This window comes from Triticum aestivum, chromosome 7A (assembly GCF_018294505.1).
Source record: "Triticum aestivum cultivar Chinese Spring chromosome 7A, IWGSC CS RefSeq v2.1, whole genome shotgun sequence".
In the NCBI taxonomy this organism is placed as follows: domain Eukaryota; kingdom Viridiplantae; phylum Streptophyta; class Magnoliopsida; order Poales; family Poaceae; genus Triticum; species Triticum aestivum.
In genome coordinates, this window is record NC_057812.1 from 538,284,810 (window position 1) to 538,309,180 (window position 24,371).

Here is a 24,371-nt window from a genome sequence, read left to right on the forward strand (position 1 = left end):
CCGGCCGTGAAGCGTGCCTTCGTGGGAGTCATCCATGGAGGAAGTTACGAGGATGGATCGGAATCTCGCGGCGAGATCGTCGTTTGTTCCGGCGATGAGTCATCAACCGGAGAAAACGAATCTCTATATCAGCTATAAGATGGCCGGATTGGGGGCTGTTCCGATGGCGACAGTATTCCGGACCCCTCTGATCTACCCAACCGAGTTGGAATATTCATGGTCGGCACACAAGCAGCGCTTCATTCTTCGACCACTGCGCCAATAACCTCTGGTTCAGTAGCAGCGACAGCCGCCGGGGCAGGAAGCTCTGCACGCCCGCCGGCTCAAGTTCTATCAGATCTATTTGATGCATTGGTTGTGCTTATGGCAGAAGCTAATCCGGCGGATCAGGAAGTCCACAACGCGGAGATTGCAAAGGTGAAGGAACAGATCACCCAGGCCAAGGCGGACCTGGCAGCTGAGAATGCCAGGATGACCACAGAGCGGGCCGCTTTAGACGCACAAGCCTACAGGCTCGTGTTGGACCAGAACGCGTCGCATGAAGTCATGAAGAGGAAGTACCGATCCCGTTCGCCTTCGGTTTTCGAGGCCAGAGACCTTTTCAACACCCCAGGAGCAGGAACCAGTAATCCGCTGGAGGGAAACTAGCCAGAAGCTCCGGGGACCGGTGCGCCGGTTCAGCCCCGTTTGATGAATCCGCCTCGTCAAAACACTGTTATACCTCAGGCTGTTTCAACACCTCCGGGTCATTACTCCAACCCAATGGACAATCTCGTTGCCGCTGCTGCACGGCTGGAGGCCATTCCAATTGAAGGTGACTCGCCACAGGCGGTAGAGACACGACGGGTCAAAGAGCTTCTTAGGACAGCTTTTGTCCAACAGGAAGCATACTCGTACAGCCGCGACCAGATCCACTCGACCCCTCGTCCAAGCCGGAGCTATAGCAGGCGTATGGATGAACCAGCAGTATCAAGTAATGAACAACGTGGAGCACCCCGCGGCAACAACCCGGCGGGTGGTGCTGATAACGCTCAGGAAGTGGTGGACCGAGCCCGAGCGCGCAGGGAGGCCGAGTTAGCCGCACAGTATCAGGCTCGGCAGCTTACGCCGGTTCGTCCAACTATTTTGGTCGAACCCGGTGTTACTTCTAGCTCTTTGGGGGTGCCTTGCCTTGTCCTCGCTTTACGCAATGTGCGCCTGCCCAAGGATTTCAAGGGACCGCGCAAGGTACCAAATTACACGGCGGATCAACCCCCAGAGACATGGGTGGAGAGCTATGAGATGGCCATGGAGATGCTTGACGTGGATGATGCGGCATCTGCGAAGTACTTCACCATGATGCTTGAAGGAACGGCCCGCACTTGGTTAAAAAGCTTACCGGCCAACTCTATCAGTTCATGGGCCCAATTACGAGCCCGGTTTATCAGTAATTTCAAGGATACATGTAAGCAGCCTATGTCAATAGTGGACTTGGCTGCCTGTGTCCAGGAGGAAGGAGAATCAACGACTCGTTGGGTGCGCCGGGTCTCACAAGTGTTGCATTCATCAGACCGCATCAACACTGACACCGCAGTCTTAACCCTAGAAGGCAACTCCGGTTTGGGCCCCTAAAGCTGAAGTTGGGACGGATGAAGCGCCATTGCACTGACATGGGGACCCTCATGGCTGCTTTGGTAAAGTATGCTGATTCTGATAGTACCAAGGATCCCGAATCTGATGATGACAAGGCAGGGAAGGGAAAGAGGAACAACAACTCCAAAGGTCAGCAGCATCACTTGGCAGGCAATGGTGGCGGAGGCAAGCGTAAAGCGAATGGTAACATGGACTTTGTGGCTAATACCAACGCGCAGGACAAGGGCCAGTGACACAAGGGTAAACCGCCAAATCGTAGTGGGGCACCCAACCCTAACCCGGACCGCCTAAATTATCTACTGAGCCAGCCCTGTCCAAGACATGGGACGAAGGAGGTGCTAGCAAACCACCTTTGGAAGGATTGCTTCATTATGCAGGAGTTCAAGAATTCTAATGCTTTCCAGTATAATCACAGCTCCGGCGGTGGCTCAGGATCCGGGTCGGGTTACGGTGGAGGAAATTCCGGTTTAGGATTTAATGGTAATCCGAGCGGACATAATAATCAAAATAATCAGAACAACCAGGGTGGTTACAACCAGCAGCAGCAACAGTCAGGTTACCAGAGCAACCCAAAGTAGTTGAATAGTGGGCAGTACCATGTCTTCACCACTAGCTTGGACAAGTGAGACCGGAAGGTTCAGAGGCAGGCAGTCAACTCTGTTGAACCGGCCGTGCCTCGTTATCTACGCTAGTCTGAACAGCCAATCATATGGAGCAGAGAGGATCACCCTCCCCAGGTTGATAATCCGGATCAGTTGGCTCTGGTGGTGGCGGCTCGGGTGGGAGGTTACAAGTTCACCAAAGTGCTCATGGATGGAGGGAGCAGCATTAATATCTTGTACTATGAGACCTTTCGTCGTATGGGACTAACAGATAAAAATCTCACACCGTCTAATACGGTGTTCCATGGTGTGGTACCTGGCAAGTCAGCATATCCTGTTGGTAAGATAGCTCTGGAAGTGGCTTTTGGAGATGATCATGATTCCAGGTCGGAAACATTGATGTTTGAAATGGTGAAAATCCAAAGTCCATATCACGCCCTGTTTGGGCGACCGGCCTACGCCGAGTTTATGGCACGGACCTGTTATGTGTATTTGCAGCTCAAAATGCCGGGTCACTAGGGGACAATAACGATTCACGGAAGCCGTAAAATCGCTTTGGAGTGCGAGGAAGGAGATGCGGCCTACACAGAGTCGGTTTGTGCCACCGAGGAGCTGAAGTATTATAAGGACAATGTTGATCCGGCGGACATGACTCCATTAAAGAAGCCAACTAAGGAGCATGATCCGGCCCTGAAGTTCAAACCAGCAGAAACTAAGCTTGTTGACTTCGTACCTAGCGATTCGTCCAAGCAGTTCAGCATCAGTGCCAACTTGGATCCGAAATAGGAAAGCGCGCTCATCGAGTTCATCCGTGAGAATCGGGACATTTTTGCATGGAAGCCCTCTAACATGCCAGGTGTACCGAGGCAACTCGCTGAGCACACCCTTAATGTGGATCCTAAATACAAACCGGTGAAACAGTTCCTCCGCCGGTTTAATGAAGAAAGACGCAAGGCGATTGGAGAAGAGGTAGCCAGGCTCTTAGCAGCTGGCTTTATTGTTGAAGTTTTTCACCCTGAGTGGCTTGCCAATCCGTTGCTGGTCCTTAAGAAAAACGGCACCTGGCGCATGTGTGTGGATTACACAGATCTTAATAAGGCTTGTCCAGCAGATCCTTTTGCCCTCCCCCGTATTGATCAAATTATTGATGCTACGGCGGGTTGTGAGCGTTTAAGTTTTTTGGATGCATATTCTGGCTATCATCAGATCAAAATGGCAGTTAAGGACCAGGAGAAGACGTCATTCATAATTCCCTTTGGAGCCTTCTGCTATGTGTCTATGCCATTTGGGCTCAAGAGTGCCCAGGCAACTTATCAACGGTGTGTACAAAATTGTCTTCACAAGCAGATTGGCCGTAATGTACATGTTTACGTGGATGATATCGTGGTTAAGTCCAGGGAGAAGGAGACTCTGGTTGACGATTTGAAGGAAACCTTTGATAACCTGAGGACGTACAAGATGATGCTTAATCCGGCCAAGTGTGTCTTTGGTGTACCGGCAGACAAGTTATTGGGTTTTCTGGTGTCCAACAGGGGAATTGAGGCTAATCCGGAGAAGATCACAGCCATCACCTCCCTGGCTAAACCGAAGTGTATCAATGATGTTCAACACCTGGCAGGCCGGATTGCCGCGTTAAGCCGGTTTATCAGCCACCTTGGTGAGAAGGCAATCCCTTTGTATCAGATGTTGAAGAAGACGGATCAGTTCGTCTGGAGTTCCACTGCTAATGAAGCATTTGAGGACTTAAAGTGGCAATTGGCCAATCCGCCTATGCTCGCCGCTCCCATTGACAAGGAGCCATTACTGCTATATGTTGCTGCTAATGCTCGTGCGGTCAGCGTGGCTATTGTGGTGGAGCGAAAGGAGGCAGGTAAGGAGCATCCGGTTCAACGTCCGGTCTATTATATCAGCGAGGTACTCATTGAGTTCAAGCAAAGGTATCCGCATTGGCAGAAGCTGGTGTACAGAGTTTTTATGGCAAGCCGGAAGTTTAAGCAATACTTCCAAGGGCACCCAATTACGGTGGTCAGTTCTGCTCCTTTGGGGGATATCATCCAGAACCGGGAAGCGACTGGCCGGATTGCCAAGTGGGCTATAGAGCTTGGGCCGCAGGGATTGAAGTATGTGCCTCGGATGGCGGTTAAGTCTCAAGCACTTGTTGATTTCATCAATGATTGGACGGAACTGCAAGCACCTGAAGAAAAGCCAGATCACACATATTGGACCATCCATTTTGACGGATCCAGGCAATTTGAAGGCTCGGGGGCTGGAGTCGTATTAACTTCCCCACGAGGTGATAAGTTTTGTTACGTTCTCCGCTTAATGTTCCCTTGTACTAACAATGCAACTGAATATGAAGCCTTACTCCATGGTCTCCGGATGGCTAAGGAGATGAATCTAAGTCGAGTTAAGTGCTTCGGTGACTCGGACCTCGTGGCTCAACAAGTATCTGGCACTTGGGACTCCAAGGACCCACTCATGGCAGCATATCGTCGTGAGGTGGATATTGTTGCAGGTCACTTTAAAGGCTATCAGGTGGACCACGTGGACCGACGGAAGAATGAAGCGGCGGACGCTTTAAGCCGGCTGGGCTCTGAGCGCAAACCGGTCCCGCCCAATGTTTTTCTGGATGTGCTGCACAACCCGTCGGTCAAGCTCCTTGGTGAAGCGGATTTGGCTATTCCTGATCCGGAGGCTCAATTGGTGGCAGCTCTTCATGTCATTCCGAATTGGACGCTTCCTTACCTGGCGTACATGAACCGGGGCGAGTTGCCAGAGGATGAGACTCTGGCCCGACAGATAATCCGGCGGTCCAAGTACATGACTATTGTCAATGGCGAGTTGCATCATTGCAGTGTATCAGGGGCGTTTCAACGCTGTGTGTCTCCTGAAGAAGGTTGTGAAATTTTGCGTGAGATCCATGAAGGAGATTGTGGTCACCACGCCGGTTCAAAATCTTTGGTAGCTAAAGCGTTTCGCCATGGCTTCTATTGGTTAACTGCTCATGCTGATGCGGAGGATCTGGTCAGACGATGTGACGGTTGCCAAAAGTTTTCAAGACGTGCTCATGTGCCGGCTCAAGAATTGAGAATGATTCCAATTACTTAGCCATTTGCGACTTGGGGGCTGGATATGGTTGGGCCTTTCAAAAGGTCCAAAGATAAGAAGATCCACCTCCTGGTGGCGGTTGACAAGTTTACAAAGTGGGTGGAGGCAGAACCTGTTAGCAAGTGTGATGCGGCCATGGCGGTTTAGTTCATCAAAAAGTGATTTTCCGGTTTGGCTTTCCACACAGTATCATCACAGATAATGGTACCAATTTGTCCAAGGGTGCCATGAAGGAGTTCTGCGAACGGGAGCACATCCGGCTTGACGTTTCATCCGTGGCACACCCACAGTCCAATGGTCAAGCAGAAAGGGCTAATCAAGAGATCTTGAAAGGCATCAAGCCCCGGCTTATGGTTCCTTTGTAGAGAACACCGGGTTGTTGGGTAGAAGAGTTACCATCTGTGTTATGGAGCATCAATACTACATCCAACAGATCAACAGGATACACACCGTTCTTCATGGTTTACGGAGCGGAGGCGGTTCTCCCCAGTGATATCCGTCATGACTCACCTTGTGTGGTGGCTTATGTTGAAGCGGACAATGAGACAGCACGGCAAGACGCTTTGGACTTGTTGGATGAAGAACGTGACATAGCAGCCGCCCGCTCGGCGATTTACCAACAGGATCTTCGTCGTTATCACAGTCGCCGAGTCAGAACCAGAACCTTTTAGGAAGGAGATTTGGTGTTTCGGCTCATCCAAGATCAGACTAATATGCATAAGCTATCCCCACCATGGGAGGGACCTTTCATGGTCAGCAAGAATCTGCACAACGGGTCATACTATCTGATCGATATTCGAGAGCATAAAGACTCACGTACATCAGAGGAGGAGACCAACAGGCCGTGGAACATACCTCATCTTCAGCCTTACTATACCTGAGCCATTGGCTCTACTTATGTACATATTATGATGATGTATATATTATGATTAAATATAATAAACCGGAGCCTCAGCTAAAGCGGGGTATCTGTTCTTTTACATCATGTGTGGTTACACGGAGTTGTTCTAAAGCGGCCTCCGGTTTACCCCTTGAGTTAGCTTTTCAAAAGCATCATGTTATATCACTTGGGGGCTTGGTCGTGTCCGAACCAATGCAACACCTCTTGATAGGCAAGAGCCACCAGATCACTTGGGGACATGGTCATGTCTGAACCAGTCACGCCTCTTGATCGGCCTAAGGCCATAGAATCACTTGGGGGCTTGGTCGAACCCGAACCATTGCCACGCCTCTTGATCAGCATAAATGCCACGGTTTCATTTGGGGACCTGGCTGACTTGAACCATAGCTACACCTATCGGGAGCTTGGTCGTGTCTGACCATGGTAACGCCATCTGATCGGCTCAAATAAGCCTCTTTTTGCAAACGGTTTTATCATTGCCTTTGCTTCACAATTTTCTTTGATAGATATTTCCTTCTTTTTGTTGCGTTTTTTAAACCGACAAAATTTTAAACCGGTTCACACTGTCAATTGACGGAACACGGTCCATTTCTAATCCGGAGACTATTTGCCCGGTTTGATTTTTTATTAACATCCTATTACGAAGTAACACAGTGTTTTCTTATAACCCGGCACGGTTTACATGGTAAACCGGCATTATATATATACAGGAGCTGCTATCTCCTCCAACAGTGTGGGTGTATAAACCTCCGCTTCAAGATTGGCTAAGCCAACTTCATGCCCAACAATGGCAGGTATTATGTATCTCAAAGATTTGATCATATGCTTAAATTTCAGATATTTTGATTTTATATATGCAGACATCATACTCCGCCTGACGGTACAACCGCGGTGGCACTTTAAGATTTTTTATGTTGCAGAAAATACTTTGGAAAGTTCATCACCCAAAGGAAGCACAAGTTGCAGTGGTTATGCACGAAGGCATATTAAGATCAAGAGTGTCAGCTAGCCTATTACAAGGTAACACGGTGCCCAAAATAAGATCATTGTTTTTTCAAAGGAGAAGCAGTTTAAACCGGCTTCCAGTTCAAGCTTGGTCACCAGCCTGGCCTGATGGTTGTGGGTCATCCCATGCCGCTTCAACTTCAGTTTCTCTACCCAGCGGCTGGAAATCAACAGTTGTCCAGTCGATTCCCATTAATGCTCAAAAGACAGCTTCATCATGGATCAGCAACGATGGTTCAATATCGGGAGCGTAAGTATGCTTACGGATTGGAGGGATAAGATTTTCCGCTTCATGAATTGGTGCATCTACTCACTTGTTTTGCTTGTCATATTGGGCTTGATAATGAGACAAGTCTGCTTCTTCAACCAATTGACAAGCTAGCAGACGCACCTCCCGGTTTATTGCTCGCAGATCCGCTTCACTAAACTCTGACCCGTCTTCCTTCAAGTTGGGAGAGCCCTGAGCCGCTTCAATAGGATCAAAATCCGGCACCCAAGCTTTTGCCCGGATTAAGGCATTGATCGCGCCGGTTCGAGCAGCAAATTTCTTCAACTCTTCAACCCTGGCAGGAAGCACCGACAGTTTCTTCAGAGTGTCCTGAATCAAAGTGGGCGCCGGATTGTTGTGGGATGCAGTACAGATGATCCGATGTGCACCAGTGTACAGTTGTTCGATCAACATGTAGGCGGCTTTCAATTTCTTCCGCACATCTGACCCCAAGTGAACAATGCATGTCCCTGAAATATCACAAAGGGTTAACAAACCGACAGCTCTGTAAGATGGCCGAATCAATTCAGAAACCAAACCGGCTTACCAAAGATAGCAGCGGTCATGGCATGCACGTGCCGCTTTATGCTGGTCAGTTCGTCCACCACCGGTTTTAGTGCAGCCTCGGCGTCTTCTGCTCGTTTGGTTAAAGCAGATTTTTCAGTAGCCCAATCCGCCCGCTCCTTCTTGAAATCCTTCTTAAGTTGTTCCATGACGCTTAAGGCGCTGGTCAACTCCTCTTTTGCTTTTGAGGTTTCAGTCTGTTTGGGACTTCAGATTTTCTTGGAGATCGGCGATTTGGGTCTCTTTTATCTTCAGCTCAGCCTGCATACAAACAGTTATATGATTCAGCAAGCAGTGCAAGAATTGAAGCACCAACCACATAACAAGTTATGCACTTGGCGCTTGGGGGCTAATGCCTATTTGATCTTCATATTTCACTTGATTATAAAGTCCCAAGATCAATACAAGTATTCAACTTTGCACTTGGGGGCTAATGGCTATTTGCTCGAATATATTCTGATGCGGCGATCTCAATTACTTAAAGTCCCGGTTTAACTACACTAAGTTGAACCAGCCCTTGGGGGCTACATCAGCGACTACCGAAACATTGGGATTTATATTAGCAAGTCCCGGTTTGGGTGCAGATTCTAAACCGGCCCTTGGGGGCTAGGAGAGTTAACAAGATTGAAATATCCAAACAGGAAAAAGCACATGGAAGTTACCTCAAATTTCTCTTTCATCATATTAACCAGACCAGCTTCATAGTCACGACTGGTGTATAGCCGGTTTAGATAGCCAGAATGGAGATCTTGGGCGTTCAAAGCGGCATAAGTTGTCAGATCGGCATTCCATTTTCCCTTGCCAATGGCAGCAAATTCTTCCTTGCCAGTGTGTCTGGATAAAGGAACGGGATTGCCTGGCTCTGTGCGACCAATGCCAGTAATAACAACCTCATCATCCTTGGCATCGCTGGTTTGCATTGGGGTCGTTGGCTTATCAGTAGGCTTTGATGGATTGGTGGATTTCTCAATCCGGATGGGGCTTGTGGGCTGGTTGACAGGACTTGAGGTATCAATAGGCCTCTCTTTAGCAATAAGATCGTCATCTCGCTGTGGTGGATCATTGGGTATATCTTCAGGAATAGCCGCTTCAAGATTTGGTGTTTTTCCCGGTTCAGGGACGGCATCCTCCTCGACCGCTTTATCCAGGCGAGCCTTCTTGCTCGGCCTAGGCTTTGCCCTGAAAGGAATAACAAAGTCAAATACAGCGTATGTTCCAAGGTGATGTACCGGAAATATTGTGATAAGTATAGCTTACCCAAGCACCATTTTGAGCGGTGGCAGCTGAGTAGCCGATGACTCGCTAGAGGATGAGTGGGAAGTAACCTGATAATCGGAGTCAGATGGATTAAGAGGTTGACGAAAACAGCCCGCTTTAGGACAAGCACTGACAAGCAAATTAGAGACCTCTGAACGGCGTTTCCGAACCGGATTGTTCGGTAAACCGGCGGAGGTAACTACCTGGCCGCTGTGCCGGGTTGTGCGGCGAGCTTCGTGTTGTTGGGTCTTCATAAGAAATTTGGGATCCAAGTAAGCAAGAGGATGAGAAAATTTAACTTTCCGGTTTGCCTGACGGATTTTTAGTGAAGGCAAAGGTTCTGAATCAGAAGAGAGAATAATTACCTCTGCAGCATCAGCATGGCTGGCTTCGGCATCATCCTGACAAATATCATCATCAATAAGACGCGTGAAAAATAAGCCAAGTGAGTCAAGCTCTACCTCAAGGTCCGGATTATCCACATCGTCATCAGGGGCCGGATCAGAAGATGCAGTGGTTTTCTTCTTGTGAGCAGGTCGTTTCACGACTTTAGTCTTTGGCCGGGTTGGTCGCTCCGGTTTGTCTGGTTTTTCTGGCTTCTCCTAGGGAAGTTTCTTGCTCCAAAACGGATCATTACCCTGTTTAAACAGACATTGATATTAAACAATGACCAGATATATCAATAACAGGTTCAGTAAAAAGAAAAAAAATCAAATTCTTACAGCTGGCGGTTTGTTGGTGGCACAGAAGGGAAGCAGGCCGGTTCGAGCACAGACGTGTTCCGGTTCATTCAGCATTTTATTCACAGCCTCTGTGATTTCTTCATCGGTAAGCTGGATGTTAGCATGTCACAGTGGGTCATCAACACTGCCAGTATACTCGCACATCAAACCGGAGCGCTGACTAAGGGGCAGTATGCTCCACGATATCCAACAGCGAGCGAGATCAACTCCTGTTAAACCATTGGCCATGAAGGCTCTAAGCTTGGACAGTTGAGGAGTGTATTTGCTTCTCTCTTTGGCAGTCAACCTTTGCGGAAAGGGGTGTGTATTGCTAAGCCGCTCTGGACGAAAGCCAGGCAAAGGATTTTCACCAGTAGGGGAGGTGTCTTTGCAATAGAACCATGTTTGATTCCACTCTTTGGGGTGGCTGTGCAGCTTCGCGTGAGGGTATGTGACCTCTTTCCTTTTCTGAATCGCCACACCGCCCAATTCCGTATTGGAACCATCAGAAAACTCAGTACGGCGGTTTAGATGGAAACAGTCTCTGAACAATTCCATTGTGGGCTCCTCTTGAAAGAACACCTCACAGAGCACTTGGAAGTGACACATGTTTGTAACAGAGTTGGAGCCAGTGTCTTGTGGGTGGAGTTGAAAATCGGCTAAAATGTCCCGGTAAAATTTAGAACCGGGCGGCTTAAAGCCCCGGGCTAAGTGATCTACGAAAACGACGACCTCTCCTTCTTGAGGTGTGGGAGGGCATTCTTTGCCAGGGGCTCTCCAATGGATGGTGTTTTTGCTGCCTAAAGCGCCGATCAGGACTAAATTGTTCAGTTGAGTCTCTGTGACGCGAGAAGGAACCCAGTTGCACTCATATACTTGCTTGGCCATGATGAAATCTACAAGATAGGTAATTCCGGTTCAAGAATGCATTGATTAAAGTGCACTGGTATGTACAATGTTAAACCAGAGACAACTCTATCTAAACCGGAGTTTTATGAAGCAACAGCATCTGGCGGTTCAACAAGAGGACTAATGGTATATACCGGTTTGGCAATTCTTCTACAAAGTTAAACCGCCGGATCTAAGCATTGAAACAGTTGATATTGCGGATAAATAAGTGTACAAAAACATATTTCACAAGATATTCTCTACAGCGACGGATCTGAAGCAAGTTCAGAAAAGAAGGAAAATATTCAAGGTTCAAAAAAGAACAGTACCGAATCAATGGGCAGAGATACAGGTAGATCTATGGTCTTGAGGCATATAAGTAAAGGCGGATGCTAAGAACTACCGCTACACAGAGCAAAGGTTCACAGGTTCATCTAGGATCTATCATATGAGTATGAAGCAGACGATGAACACTGAAGAACTTGGAAACCCTAGAACGGATCTACGAAGGAAAAGGTGAAGAACTCACCAGAGCCGAGGAAGAAACAGAAGGTCGCCGCGATGCTCTGGTACAATCAGGGTGATGCAGCGGCCAAGGTTGGAGCAGAGGTCGTCGACGGCGGCGGAGCTCCGAAGCTGGACAACGCGGGGAAGACGAAGCAGAAGGGCACGAAGGGGAAAAAGAAATGACCCTTCGGTCCTATTTATAAGGCAAGGGGCAGGAGTCAGGCGTGAAAATCAAGGGACCGTGGGTTTGGAAATGAAGTTGTTGCCTTAATTGTCACAGACCTATTAAACAAAAAAGGGGTATCATGGATAAGGTTCTTTATAACAGGTGACGTCATGCCGGTTCACAACGACCAGAGAAGATGCCATCACGGCGGTTCAACAAACTACAAGAAGATGTTGAAGATGAAGATTTTTGCTAAGGATTGACATGAACCTGTTCAAATCAATCTGGGGCCTAATGTTGGGGATATTACTACTGGGCGTAAACCGGCCTATCTGGGTCGGGTTAACTTCATCAGTAGTTAATTATGTTAAAGCCCAAGAAGGCAGATGAGAGCTCAAGGCCCATAGTCGGTTCAAGGCCTGTAGACGTAAACTGGCGTTGGTATTTAACTTGTATTATAAGTTAGGAATAAGTAGATACCAAACCGGACACATCTATGAGCCGGTATTGGGACTCTGTGAACCGACGGGCGTCACCCGTGTATATAAGGGGACGACCCGGCGGCGGTTCAAGGACAACAGACAACAACTCGGGACTTAGGCGAAGCTTGTTTGCTCCCTAGTCATCGAAACCTCATCAATTCCATCACAATTAGACGTAGGCTTTTACCTTCATCGAAGGGGCCGAACTAGTATAAACTCTCTTGCGTCCCTGTGTCCGCTTTAACCCCTTCAAGCTAACCCGTTGCGATGGCTCCACGACTAAGTCCTTTCTCTAGGACATCTGCCGTGACAAAACCACGACACTATGGGTTCGAGAACTATGTAGACATGACCGAGACTCATCTCTGGTTAATAACCAATTGCGGAACCTAGATGCTCATATTGGTTCCTACATATTCTACGAAGATCTTTATCGGTCAAACCGCATAACAACATACGTTGTTCCCTTTGTCATTGGTATGTTACTTGGCCGAGATTCGATCGTTGGTATCCTTATACCTAGTTCAATCTTGTTACCATCAAGTCTCTTTACTCGTTCCATAATGCATCATCCCGCAACTAACTCATTAGTCACAATGCTTGCAAGGCTTATAGTGATGTGCATTACCGAGAGGGCCCAGAGATACCTCTCGGACAATCGGAGTGACAAATCCTAATATTGATCCATGCCAATTCAACAAACACCATCAGAGACACCTGTAGAGCACCTTTATAATCACCCAGTTATGTTTGTGACGTTTGGTAGCACACAAAGTGTTCCTCTGGTATTCCGGAGTTGTATGATCTCATAGTCATAGGAACATGTATAGTTATGGAGAAAGCAATAGCAAAAAACTAAACGATCATCGTGCTAAGCTAACAGATGGGTCAAGTCAATCACATCATTCTCTAATGATGTGATCCCGTTAATCAAATGAAAACTCATGTCTATGGTTAGGAAACATAACCATCATTGATTCAACGAGCTAGTCAAGTAGAGGCAAACTAGTGACACTCTGTTTGTCTATGTATTCACACATGTACTAAGTTTCCGGTTAATACAATTCTAGCATGAATAATAAACATTTATCATGATATAAGGAAATATAAATAACAACTTTATTATTGCCTCTAGGGCATATTTCCTTCAAAGGGGAGACAGGGGGTCCCCATGGCATACACCACAATGACAATGGAACTAGCGTCCAGGGACTCCGTTCAAAAGGATAAAAGACTTGCCCGAAGAGAATATGCAATTTATCCACCTCAACCATTTTTCACTAAAACCCATTGCTTTTGTAATTTCAATCATAGAAGAATGCTCTATGGCGTCGAACACCTTTGCAAAGTCAAGTTTGAGAAGAATTATACTTTTCTTTGAGGCTTGACACTGATAGATGTATTCATATGCCCAAGCAAGACAGTCCTAGATGGATCTCTCTTTAAGAAAATCGTATTGGTTCCGGTGTATAATCTGAAGAATGATTTTTTGCAAGTGGTTGGCCAAGAGCTCTGTGAGTACTTTAAGGCAGCAGTTTAAGAAAGTGATAGGCCGGTAATCATTAACAGAGGATGGGGATCTGGTCTTGGGTATTAGGGTGATGAAGCCATCATTTATACTCTCAATGGTTAAGCTCCATTCATAAAAAAATTCACAAAGCTTATAAAAATCTTCTCTAATGATTGGCCAGCAAGACTTGAGGAAGTTGGCAGAGAAACCTGATACGTCTCCAACGTATCTATAATTTTTGATTGTTCCATGCTATTATATTATCAATCTTGGATGTTTTATATACACTTTCAAGGAATTATATATCATTTTTTGGGACTAACCTATTAACTTAGTGCCTAGTGCAAGTTGTTGTTTTTTTCCTTGTTTTTGGTTTCAGAGAATATTAGTACCAAACAAAGTCCAAATGCCACGAAACTTTTTGGAGATTTTTTGGACAAAAGAGACACTAGAAGCTTTGGGAGAAGACCAGATGATGAACCATGGGCCCACGAGGCAGTTGGGCGCGCCTAGTGGGGTAGGCATGCCCTGGTGGCTTGTGAGGCCCACGTGGCTCCGTTTGACCTAACTCCGCCTCTATAAATTCTCTAAAACCGTGAAACCAGCGGGGGAGTCCACGAAATACTTTTTCCACCGCCGCAAGTTCTAGAACCATGAGATCCCATCTGGAGGCCTTTTCGGGCACTCTGCCGGAGGGGGGATTTGATCATGGAGGGGTTCTTCATCATCCTTTCTGCCCATCCGATGATGCGTGAGTAGTTTATGCGGACCTATGGGTCCATAGTTAGTAGCTAGATGGCTTCTTCTCTATTTTATCTTCAATACAATGTTCTCCTCGGTGTTCTTGGAGATCTATTCGATGTAATGACTTTTTGTAGTGTGTTTGTTGGGATCTGATGAATTGTGAGTTTATGATCAGATCTATCCATGAATATTATTTGAGTTTTCTCTGAACTCTTTTATGCATGATTACTATAGCATTGTATTTCTTCTCTGATTTATTGGTTTGGTTTGGCCAACTAGATTGATTTATCTTGCCATGGGAAGAGGTGCTTTGTAATGGGTTCGATCTTGCGGTGCTCAATCCCAGCGACAGAAAGTTACATGACATGCATGTATCGTTCCTATTAAGGGTAAAAAGATGGGGTTTATTCATACGTGAGTTTATCTTGTCTACACCATGTCATCTTGCTTAAGGCGTTACTCTGTTTTTCTATGAACTTAATACACTAGATGCATGCATGCTTTTCATTCAAGGAGCTATCGTGAATCACCTTATAAATTTCTTCTTTTAACACTTCATCACAATTTTACGTCCCTGAATTTCAAGCAAAACTTCATAAAGATAATCTAGTGCACTCGACTCACTATCAATTGGTTCATCATAATTGGATCTTTTGAAAAATATTAGTGATGTCTACTATGCAACCTTTATTCTTGTAGACTCGTCTCGGGCCTCCAAGCGCAGAGTTTTGTAGGACAGTAGAAAATTTCACTCAAGTGGATGACCTAAGGGTCTCTCTCAAACAACCCTACAACAAAATAACAAAGAGTCTCTTGTGTCCCCAACACACCCAATACAATGGTAAATTGTATAGGCGCACTAGTTCGGCGAAGAGATGATGATACAAGTGTAATGTGGATAGTAGATATAGGTTTTTGTAATCTGAAAATATAAAAACAGCAAGGTAGCATGTAGTAAAAGTGAGCAAAAACGGTATTGCAATGCTTGAAAACAAGGCCTAGGGTTTAGTTCATACTTTCACTAGTGCAAAGTCTCTCAACAATGAAAACATAACTGGATCATATAACAATCCCTCAACATGCAACAAAGAATCACTCCAAAGTTCCTCTCAGAGAACGTAGGACGAAAACATGCATCAACCCCTATGCATAGATTACCCCAATGTTACCTCGGGAATCCGCGAGTTGAGTGCCAGAACATACATCATGTGAATCAATTGAACATCCCATTGTCACCATAGATATCCCATCGCAAGACATACATCAAGTGTTCTCAAATCCAATACTCAAACCAACATAACGAAACCTCAGAGAGTAAGACTCAATTCATCACAAGAAGGTAGAGAGGGAAGAACACCATATGATCCAACTATATTAACAAAGCTCGTGATACATCAAGATCATGTCGAATCAAGAACACGAGAGAGAGAGAGAGAGAGATCAAACACATAGCTATTGGTAAATACCCTCAACCCCGAAGGTGAACTACTCCCTCCTCGTCATGGAGACCACTGGGATGATGAAGATGGCCTCCGGTGATGACTTCCCCCTCCGGTAGGGTGCCGGAACGGGGTCTCGATTGGTTTTTCGTGGTTATAGAGGCTTGCGGCGGTGGAACTTCTCATCTAGGGTTCTTTTTGGGGGTTACTGTATATATGAGGGCACTTTGCATTGGAATCAAGTCAGGGGTGCCCCAGGGCCCCACAAGCTTGGGAGGCACGCCCTAGGGGGCGTCCCCTAGGCTTGTGGCCTCCTCGGTCACCTCCTCGTCCAGCTCTGGTGCTCTGTGGGTCTCTTCTGGTCCATAAACGATCACCGTAAATTTTCAGCCCATTCCGAGAACTTTTATTTCTACACACAAAAACGACACCAAGGTAGTTCTACTAAAAACAGCATCATTCCGGGTTAGTTCTAATCAAATCATACCAACACCATATAAAATTGTTGTAAACATGGCATGAATACTTCATAAATTATAGATACATTGGAGACATATCAGCATCCCCAAGCTTAATTCCTGCTCGTCCTTGAGTAGGAAAATGATAAAAGAAATAATTTATGAAGTGTGAATGCTAGCATAGTGTATATGTTTGACCCATGATAGTTCCAAACACCTTTTGTAGCATCATTACATATCATAAACAGTAGCTCATCTCATAAAACTTCTCATGATCAACTAACAAGCTATTCACATGTTAAAGCATAGACCATAAACTTTCTTGAAAACTAACAAACTATGTTCTCAGTCATCAAACAATTGCAATTCATCTTATTTTCAGGAAGGGTCTGTGTAAGAGCTTTGATTCGGCAAATTCCACATACTGAACTATCATATAGTCTTCCATGATTGTTGACACTCAAAGCATATTTTTAGAACAAATAGCATCCATCGAACACAGAGAAAGATAGGGGCTTAATGTTTTGCCTCCCAACTTATTTATCATATAGATAATTGTCAACAATAATAATTCATGATCAAATATATTTGAATGGCCATATATGCTTGGATCTTTCCCCACCACACGGTACTTGCCAACTACAGAATAATTGAGGTTGTAATGAGAAGGAATACTACTGACTCTTGCATAAAAGTAAAATATAGGCCCTTCGCAGAGGGAAGGAGGGATTTGCAGAGGTGCCAGATCTCGAAGCCTATAAAACATAGATGACTATAATTTTGAGAGGTATGCTTTCATTATCAACGTAACGACCGAGAGTTCCAAATATCTTCCATGCTAGACACACTATAGGCGGTTCCCAGACAGAAAGGTAAAGTTTTTACTCCCCCTCCACCAACAAACACAAGCCATGGCGATCCGAATCCTCGGGTGCCCTCCATACCAACAACGATCTGAGGGAGTTTTGTTTCGTTATTATATTTTTATTTTGATTTTGATCATAGGAATGGGCATCCCAATTACCAACCACTTTCTCGTGAATGACAAGCGAATAAACACACATCGTGAGAATAACCCACCTAACATCGAAGATACTGACCACCCTTGTCGCTTCATGAGCGATTTGGGCATAGAAATCAGCTTATTATTTGAAGATTTAGAGTTTGTCACATGCAAATTTACTTGGAACGGTATGTAAATACCGCATATAGGTAGGTATGGTGGACTCATATGGAATAACTTTGGGTTTGCGGAAGTGGATGCACAAGAAGTATGCCCGCTTAGTATAGGTGAAGGCTAGCAAAATATCCTAAGCAAGCACCACATGTTGGAGCATCCATATAAATATAACTTCTATACAAATATACCGAAACATAACTCAGTATGTTGTCTTCCTTGTCCAACTTCAACTAATTTGCTCAAGTTCGAAAATAATTAATGGGGCTCACAATCGTAGAAGATGTCCAAGATAGTATATTTATATGTGAAATCTCTCTTCCTTCAATATTCTTTCATGAATTGTTCAAATGACCAATGTTGTGTTTGCTAACTTCCAATAAATTTTACCACCTATACTTCTTATATGTGAAGTCATTACTCCCCATAGGATAAGCATATGAAACATATATAATTTCAGATATATGATATTCAATTCATTCAACCAAGTTTTGGTGCACTTTTATATGATTTTTCATGAACTAACCTATTAACCTAGTGCCCAGTGCCAGTTACTGTTTTCTGCATGTTTTTGTTTTTTCCAGAAAATCCATACCAAACGAAGTCCAAACGCGATAAATTGACGGGGATTTTATTCGAACATAAGAGACCCCCGAAGCTTCGAGGGGGGCTAGAGGACCCACAAGGGAGTCACAAGCTCACCCCTCGTGCCCTGGAGTAGGGAGTGCCGTCTGAGCTCATGGGTCCCATGTAATTCCGATTGGCATGATTCTAACGCTGAAAAATCCTATAAATCCAGAAACCCCCAGAAAGAAACCTAGAACTTCCATGCTGCCGCAAGCCTCTCTACCAAAGCGATCTCATTTGGAGGCCTTTTCCGGCACCTTCCCGAAGGGGAAATCGTTACCGGAGGCAATCTTCATCATCCTTGCGGTCTTCATGACGAGGAGGGAGTAGTTCACCCCGGGGCTGAGGGTATGTACCAGTAGTTGTGTATTTGATATCTCTCTCTCTCCCATGATCTTGATAGAGCTTGATGTACCATGGGCTTTGTTAATATAGTCGGATCATATGGCGTTCTTCCCTCTCTACCCTATTATGATGAATGGAGTCTTGTGATAACCCATAAGTATAGGGGATCAATTGTAGCCTTTCTCGATAAGTAAGAGTGTTAAACCCAATGAGGAGCTAAAGGTGGAAAAAATATTCCCTCGAGTTTTATCAACCACTGATACAACTCTACGCACGCTTAACGTTCGCTTTACCTAGAACAAGTATGAAACTAGAAGTACTTTGTAGGTGTGAAGGGATAGGTTTGAAAGATAATAAAGAACACGTAAATAAAAGCTAGGGACTGTTTAGATAAAGAAACAACTAAGTTAGTTTTAATAGAGAGCTTTTTGTCACAAGAAATTTATTTGTCCCTAGGCAATCGATAACTAGACCGGTAATCACTATTGCAATTTTGTATGAGGGAGAGGCATAAGCTAATATACTTTCTCTACTTGGATCATATGCACTTATGATTGGAACTCTAGCAAGCATCCGCAAATACTAAAGATCATTAAGGTAAAACCCAACCATAGCATTAAAGTATCAAGTCCTCTTTACTCCCATACACAAACAACCTACTTACTCGGGTATGTGCTTCTGTCACTCACGCCACCCACCATAAGCGAATCATGAACGTATTGCAAACCCTACAACAGGATCCCTCATGCTTGCGCGACATAGGACATCACCAATAATAAAACATACAACTCAAACCAATCATGATCATCAATCAACCGATAGGACAAAGCGGATCTACTCAAACATCATAGGATAGCCATACATCATTGGGAAATAGTATATAGCGTTGAGCACCATGTTTAAGTAGAGATTACAATGAGAAGAAGGGGTGTTACACCGCTGCATAGAGGGGGAGAGTTGGTGATGACGGCGGCGAAGTTGTTGGTGTAGATCGCCGTCACGATGATGACCCCGACGGTGTTCCGGCGCCACCAGGAGAGAGGGGGAGAGAGCCCCCTCCTCCTCCTTCTTCCTTGGCCTCCCCCTAGATGGGAGGAGGATTTCCCCTCTGTTCCTTGCCTTCCATGGCGGTGGAGAGGTGGTAGCCCCTTCGAGATTGGATCTCTCTCTCTCTCTGTGTTTCCTTCTGTTTCTGCGTTCTGTTTTTTGGCCTTTCACCGTTTCTTAAATTACCGGAGATCCATAACTCTGATTGGGCTGAAATTTTAAAGCAATTTTTATCCGGATATTATATTTCTTGCGGCGAAAGAAGGGCACCAACCGCCTTACGGGGTGGCCACAAGCCTTCCACTCGTGCCCTAGGTAGTAGGGCACACCCCTAGGGTTTATGGGCCCCTCGGGCATCGTTCCCATTGATTCTTTTTCCCAAAAATCACAAATATTCAAAAATAAATCTCTGTAAATTTTATCGCATTTGACCTTAGTTTGATATGGATATTTTCTGAAACAAAAAACATGCAACAAAGAGGAACTGGCATTGGATCAATATATTGGATTTGAGAACACTTGATGTATGTCCTCCATGTGGATACCCATGGTTACAGTGGGGTATTCTATTGAGTCACTTAATATATGTTCTGGTAATCAACTTGCGGGTTCCCGTGGATACATTGGGGTAATCTAGGCATAAGGGTTGATACACGTTTTCATCCTACTTTCTCTTATAGGAGCTTCGGAGTGATTCTTTATCGCGCGTGGAGGGATTGTTATGTGATTTAATTATGTTAGTACTATTAAGAGATTGCACTAGTGAAAGTTCGAACCCTAGGCCTTGTTTCTAGGCATTGCGACACCATTTTTACTCACTTTTTTTACTTACCACCTTGCTATTTTATTATTTTAGATTACAAAGACATCTATCTACTATCCATACTGCACTCGTATCACCATCTCTTCGCCGAACTAGTGCACCTATACAATTTGCCATTGTATTGGGTGTTTTGGGAACACGGGGGATTTCTTGTATTTGATTCTAGGTTTGTTTGAGAGAGACCATCTTCATCCTAAACCTCCCACAACTTGATAAACCTTAGATCATCCACTTGAGAGAAATTTGATGTTGTCCTACAAAACTATGCGCTTGGAGGCTAAACAGAGTCTACAAGAATGAAGTTGTGTAGTGGACATTCAATCAGATGAAAATATGTCAGCAAGAAAGAATGAGCTACATGAGATTGAGGAGGGAAAGTGGAGCTCCGAGTCAAATCGGTCTATGAGGCACGCATGACAAAGATCGTGAAGAGGGTGACAATTTTTTAGCAAATGTAGGCTTGCTCTTGAGGAGAAAATGTTGAAGGTAGAGGCCAAGGAGGAAATAAGAAAGAGCAAAGAGCGAGAGGCAAGGATGATGTCCATGGATGCACGAAGCATGTACAAGAACTGAAGAGCCTATGGGAGCTCACTCATGTTGTGAGATACACACTTCGGTGGAGGTAGTGGGACTGGCAATTCAAGGAGGGGGTGGGTGGGTGGGTTGCACTTTGTTCTTTGTTCTTGCATTTGACGATCGATGTTATAATGAACAACTTTGGATGAAATGATGTGTATTTTGATTCAATTCATGCACAATTTTGGCTGGAATTTGAATTGTTAGATTTGGAAACAAAGATTTTGAAATGTCTGTGGTCAAAATTGAATTAATATGATGGGGAATACAATGGAGATGGTCTTAAATGCAAAAGGAGAGTATAATTATTGAAGGGGAAAATATCGAGAGTTAAGTTGGGATCTTCCGGTTCACAACCTTTTAATACTTATAATTGTTCTAACTAAGGCTTTAAATAAGTGTCTTTTAGCAGTTAAATTTAGGATTTTCTTTGAAAGGGATCATAAATCCTTGGGATGATGCACACACGCATTTTTTTAGTGAAAACTATGCCAAGTAAAGCCAAACATTAGCGTCGAACAAACCAGCTTGCGAAAAAATACAAAAAAAGAAAAGGAAAATTTGAGCCATCCATAAAGGAGGCTCAGATCAACATGTGTAAAATCCTGTCGCGAATTCATGAGTCAGCCCACTAGTCAAGCGACCTATGAGCTATAAATGTCTTCAAAATGAAATCACCGCTCACACGCCGATATTGTCTGATCCAACCATATGTCAGACTAGAGCGATCAACCCCAAAGCAGATACTCGAACCAACACCCCAAAAGGTAACGACGTGTACACATCGACATTGACTGATCAAGCTAGATTCATCAAGTCTCAAATTAGAGGGAATACAACTGCGATGCCAGCTGTCGTGATTGTCATTCACCACTCTACCAACCTACACACACATATAGCTAGCCAGTCGAAGGAGAAATCGACAGAAGTGAAGGCGCCATCACATCGCTTCAAACCATCTCCTTGCCATCATCTCACTGATGGTTGTCATGCAGGACATAATAGTGCCTCACGGTCGTCGCCGCCGATAAACCACTCTGCAAGGGTTCACCAGTTGTGAGGGAGAAGGCGAGATGCCTCACACATCTCCCCGCCAAACCGAGCCAACACCCGATGCATTGCACCATATCTGCATATGATCCCCGTCAGCACACCATATCGGTCTTTTGGTTGCAGAGCATGCACTTCTACAGGGGCGCGTTGCAAAGGCCGGCTGAGGGAGTCCTGGATTAGGGGGTGTTCGGATAGCCGAACTATACCTTCAAGCTAGACTCCTGGACTATGAAGATACAAGATTGAAGACTCTGTCCCGTGTCCAGAAGGGACTTTCCTTGGCGTGGAAGGCAAGCTTGGCGATACGGATGTTCAGATCTCCTACCATTGTAACTGACTCTATGTAACCCTAACCCTCTCCGATGTCTATATAAACCAGAGGGTTCTAGTCCGTAGGACGACATACACATCAACAATCATACCATAGGCTAGCTTCTAGGGTTTAGCCTCTCTGATCTCGTGGTAGATCAACTCTTGTAATACCCATATCATCAATATTAATCAAGCAGGACGTAGGGTTTTACCTCCATCGAGAGGGCCCGAACCTGGGTAAAACTTCATGTCCCCTGCCTCCTGTTACCATCCGGCCTAGATGCACAGTTCGGGACCCCCTACCCGAGATCTTCCGGTTTTGACACCGACATTGGTGCTTTCATTGAGAGTTCCTCTGTGCCGTCGCCGTCAGGCCCGATGGCTCCTACGATCATCAATGGCGATGCAGTCCAGGGTGAGACCTTCCTCCCCGGACAGATCTTCGTCTTTGGCGGCTTTGCACTGCGGGCCGATTCACTCGGCCATCTAGAGCAGATCGAAAGCTACGCCCCTGGCCGTCAGGTCAGATTCGGTAGTTTAAACTACACGGCCGACATCCGCGGGGACTTGATCTTCGACGGATTCGAACCACTACCGGGCGCGCCGCACTGTCACGACAAGCATGATCTAGCTCTACCGCCGAACAGAGCCCTGGAGGCCGCACCCGCATCGGCTCCGACCCCTAGTTCGGAGCCGACCGCGCCGATCGAGGATGGGCGGTTGGACGCCACCTTGGGGGCTGCGATCCCAATGGCGGTTGAGCCGAACACCAGCCCCGTACTCTGCAAGACTCGTGACTCCATGGAGCCGGATTCTTCTCCGGACTCCGAACCCTCTGCGCCCCTGCCGAACGAATCCGATTGGGCGCCGATCATGGAGTTCACGGCCACGGACGTCTTTCAGCACTCGCCTTTCGGCGATATCCTGAAATCACTGAAGTCTCTCTCTTTGTCAGGAGAGCCCTGGCCGGACTACGGTCAGCAAGGTTGGGTTACGGACGATGAAGAAATTCAAAACCCACCCACCACCCACTTTGTAGCCACTGTCGACAACTTAACCGACATGCTCGACTTCGACTCCGAAGACATCGACGGTATGGACACCGATGAAGGAGATGATGAAGAACCAGCGCCCACTAGGCCCTGGAAAGCCACCTCGTCATATGACATATACATGGTGGACACCCCAAAAGAGGGAGAGGGCGATGCAATAGTGGAGGATGACCCCTCCAAGAAACAGCAAAAGCGCCGGCGTCAGCGGCGCTGCTCAAAATCCCGCCAACACAAAAATGACGATTCCAGCACGGGAGATAATAATACCCCGGAAAGCGCCGAAGAACATCCCCCCGAGCAAGATTTAGCATAGGAGGATGGATAAACCAGCCCTCATGAGAGAGCGGCCGACGGAGAGGTCGAGGACAATAATTGTATGCCTCCGTCCGAAGACGAGGCAAGCCTCGACGACGACGAATTCACTGTGCCAGAGGATCCCATCGAACAAGAGCGTTTTCAAGGTAGGCTTATGGCCACGACAAGAAGCCTCAAGAAAAAACAGCAATAGCTTAAAGCTGATCAAGATCGGCTAGTCGATAGATGGACTGAAGTCCTTGCGGCCGAAGAGCATAAACCCGAACGCCCCTCCAAGTGCTACCCGAAGCGCAGGTTGCTACCCCGATTAGAGGAGGAAGCACTCGACGCGGCCGACAGGCCACCTCGTGGCCGCGACAGAGAGGCCTCATGGCCCTCCACCCAAGCCGCACCCTGTACCAAGGCACAGGAATATGCGCCGGACTTACGAGACATGTTGGAGGACAAGGCAAGGCAAACAAGATCGATCTACGGATCGCGTAGGCACCCCACGGCTCGAGACGACAACCGTCACGCCGGTCACAAATTCGGCAGGGCCGAACACAGTAGAAAAAGCTCATTGGAGCTACGTCATGATATCGCCCAGTACAGAGGCGTCGCACACCCATTGTGCTTCACAGACGAAATAATGGATCATCAAATCCCCGAGGGTTTCAAACCCGTAAACATTGAATCATATGATGGCTCAAAAGATCCCGCGGTATGGATCAAGGATTATCTCCTTCATATCCACATGACCCGCGGTGATGATTTCCACGCCATCAAATACCTCCCACTCAAGCTTAAAGGAC